The sequence below is a fragment of the Etheostoma spectabile genome, chromosome 13 (genome assembly GCF_008692095.1).
Source record: "Etheostoma spectabile isolate EspeVRDwgs_2016 chromosome 13, UIUC_Espe_1.0, whole genome shotgun sequence".
In the NCBI taxonomy this organism is placed as follows: domain Eukaryota; kingdom Metazoa; phylum Chordata; class Actinopteri; order Perciformes; family Percidae; genus Etheostoma; species Etheostoma spectabile.
This window is the reverse complement of record NC_045745.1, coordinates 21293082-21296830: the sequence shown is the minus strand read 5'-3', so window position 1 is coordinate 21296830 and position 3749 is coordinate 21293082. Positions and strand designations below refer to the sequence as shown.

The following is a 3749-nucleotide window of genomic DNA, read 5'->3' as shown; positions in this document are numbered from 1 at the left end:
AATGTGTACATCATTTAATTGGATGTTGGATGTCCTCATTTGATCAGTTTCCAAGTGCTAGGAGAAAGTACAGTGTTTTGCATTCATGCTGTCTGTGCATGCATATATGTGTTAGATAAACTCTTTGTTCCAGAGGTTCATATGAGCAACACACATGCAATGAATACCTCATATTAAAGTGATTTTATGCATACCATTGTCAGTGACTTCTTTATTGGATTTTCTTCCTTTTCATTTGGTCCTTTCTGCATTATGACCTCAAATGAATAACTGATGTCATCAACAACTCTCATGATAACTGCATTCACAATATACCAACATGAATAATGACATAAAAGGAGTGCATTGCAGTATGGACAAATAATGAATAGTTTCTTTTTACATGTCCATTTACTTGATCATTTATTCAGTAATCGAGCAAGTTGGATTTGTATTATAAAGTCCAACCTCCACAAAGATGAAACCAGACTAAATGATTTTCAAGTAAGGCAAGCTGTAAATTTCTCCCTGGGCCATTGCACTGAAAACAATGCCTTGTTTGTCCACTTAATGGCATGTTTTGCTCGATTATCTGGAAGTTAATGGGGTTTGAGTGTATCTGCGATGAGGCTATTCTCACTTGTATTTGACCCATGCTCCCTAATTATCATGATTTAGAGTGAGTGCTGATGCCAGCACTGCTCCACAGGACACTTCTCACATGTTGACAAACGTGTAAATTCACCTCTAGCCACTGCATACTGCCTCCAGCCAAATAGTATTAAGATTAAAATCTCAAGGGTAACCTTTGTGTGCACGTCTGTCACACCGGCCAAGGTTAGTCTACAAAAAGCAGTTATGTTTGTAGTGCTACATGACCTGCATGTATTGTTTGAAGGTGATGTCAGAGCCGTGAGATTTCTGCACTTGAAGAGGCTGCCCTTCTGACTCACAGCTCCTTTATGTACGCTCTGGCACCTGCATGGGAAACTGCAGTAAAAGGCGCTCAGTGAAAACCCAGCTGCATTGTCTGTTTGTTCTGTTTTTAGGATTAGTATTTAAAATGAGACAACAAGGATGATAACAAGAAGTAACAAGCAAAGCAACTACCTTGGAGTATAATGAGTTTAACAATGTACAGTCAGTGAAATGTTTCTGCTCACCAGCTTATTGAAAGCCAAAAGTTGTAATTTCATTGCCTTATTTAAGAATGTTTTACCTTTATTTTAATGTGTAACGTTGTTTAGTTATTATTGTAATTTGGGTTGGTCTTGAGAAAAATGTATGTCATTTTTGACATTTATGTTATGTCAAAAAGTATTTCAGAATCCCAAGGCACAAAATCTTTCACAATTAAACACAAAGGCTTTATATTTCTATCAAAACAAGGTTTTATTGCATAAACATATATAGATATATATATATATATTGTTTTAGATGAAACAGATTAAACGTGTTATTTGCACTTTTAAGTAAATATCCATTCAGTTGGTGACTATTGCTGTTTTCTTTCCTCTTTTTATAAGCAGCATGCCAAAGTTGTATTTGTGTTAAATTTTATCTCTATACAATCTACAAGGTAAAAACATGTTTTGGCAAAAACAAATCTTAAAATAAACTTTAAAAAAACATGAAAATCATAAACTAATTCTGTCCGGTTACAGATGTACAGTATAATGATGTAAACTTCAAAAAGTGTTAATAAAAGGTCTTCCAAACGAGTACCCCTTACATAGCCATGCAAGGATGGTCTGAATGGCACAATTATTAAAGAATTGTTAAGATAAAGTGGTCTATGCTGGTTTCAAAAGGACCATGATGCTAATAGAGAAAGGTGAAAACATGGTCCATTGGTCAAATGTCAATGTGCTGAGAATATCAAAGAAATGAACTGACTCACAAGGATAAGTGTAGCATACATTATACAGCGGTTTACACAGGAATATGAGGCAGTGAGAACACTAAATAAAAACCTAATGTGACTAAAACACACAATATATTTTATTCAATGTACATTTGAAGCATCCACAGTCTACAGACTCTACTCTAGATGATGTGAAACACAGATGATGATGATGATGATGATGATATTGATGATGTGACCTTGTATTTGCATATTTATGAAAATGCCCTCTCCTGCACTCTGATTTGATTAATAGCTGGTAGAAACTAGAAAAAATGGCTATTACAGTATAAACTGGAAAGTCAAATATGTGACAATAGTACATACATACCTATGTTTAAACCAAAGCTGTGCAACCACAAAGAAACATTAAATGGATCTCCTTGTCTTTCAAAGACATGGAAATCTATATAACAACATGCATACTGAATTACAGTATAATACTTTTTGCTGTGATACTTGATCTTACAAAGCTATTTTTTTTTTTCAAGAGAAAGCCCTCTCCCCATTGTATTTCATCAGACCTGGACAGCATAAAAACTCACATGGCTGCACGTTAGTTTGGTTGAAATATCTAGTTTTGTTTTCATTAGACAAAAGAACAAATAATCGCTCCAAGGGAATAATGACAACAAATCAGTCTCTAATCAAATCTTGTCCAAGGGGAGCACCATAAAATTTACGAATCCACATGTTGCACCAACAAGTGTATTTCAAAGATGGCATCAACTAAGGGCTGGGCGATTCGGTTAAAATAATTGTCATAATATTAATGAAAAGATGTTTGCAATATCTATTAATATCACAAAATACTTACATAAATAATAAAAATGATTTTGGCTGTAATGAACTGTGTTCTACTGACTCTTCAAACGTGATCTCAGGTATTCTTAGTTTCAAATGATAATTTGTTGAAAATCTTTTACATTTGGAAAACAATGACAGAATAGGAACATATAATTGGGATACTATCCCTACAGTTGATTAACAATAAACTGTTGGGGGGGGGGGTCTCCATTATAAAAGGAGATTAACATAATGGTCAAATCTGACAAGGTCTTGTACAATCTTTTTCACCCCAGTAAGCTTTATACAATTGTAGTGCTATAAGGTCTGAACCATTAAACATAGATTATACCCCAGAAACTACCACAGGTACTAAAGCACCTTTAGTCTCTCATCCAACCCTGAGCTGAAGAATGGTGCAACAACACAGTTTGGGTTGTGGGAGAAAGATACTCTTTGTTTTGCCATTAAAAATAGTTAATGTTCACCAATGCAGACCAAACTGCCCTTGTGATTTTGACACAACACATATCAAAGCTCAAATTCAGTGGCGTTGTTCTTCACTTCTAAACACCTTGTAAACATGGCTGGTCAAGCGTCTAGCTGCAGTTCTAATTTTAACCACTAGACCACAACCTTTTCAAAGAAAACAGCTGTAACCCACCAACAGCATGTCACAGCTCCACTGTATATCCCTGATTTATCTCACTAGTTTTTACCTTTTATACATTCTGCTCTTTACACAAGATATGTAGTAGTGTTTATACATTTACATCCATGGGAGTTAGAGTAATGTTTGATATGGCAGTGTATATACTGGCATGCTCTTTGTGTGGTTTATATTTACCACAATTGGGCAGTATTACAATGAGATACTGAAGTCAAATATTTTCTACCAGCACATAACTAAAAATATTGCAATTTATCTCATACTGATCCTAACCAAAACTGTAGCTCCAATGTTATTTGACGTTCTCTTCCTTCATTTTACACCTCTCCGACAGCCGGAGCTTACATTATATACTGCCTTTTAAACACCCACACAAATGTGTGGTCATTTAAAAATGTTAAGTCAATCAAT

The 3749-nt window shown here is 35.0% G+C and overlaps 2 protein-coding genes across 2 annotated transcripts in view; one reads left to right on the top strand and one right to left on the bottom strand.

Annotated features, from left to right (window-relative positions):
* sdf2 (stromal cell-derived factor 2) overlaps positions 1 to 193 on the top strand; it is a 3620-nt gene extending 3427 nt beyond the window's left edge. The window contains exon 3 of the mRNA XM_032534580.1: positions 1 to 193. This exon is cut by the window's left edge and continues 1088 nt beyond it. The gene's annotated coding sequence lies outside the window, so the exon portion shown is untranslated.
* Positions 194 to 1356: 1163 nt separating this feature from the next.
* caln2 (calneuron 2) overlaps positions 1357 to 3749 on the bottom strand; it is a gene marked incomplete at its 5' end in the record, with an annotated part of 26631 nt that continues 24238 nt past the window's right edge. The window contains 1 exon segment of the mRNA XM_032534581.1: positions 1357 to 3749. This exon segment is cut by the window's right edge and continues 848 nt beyond it.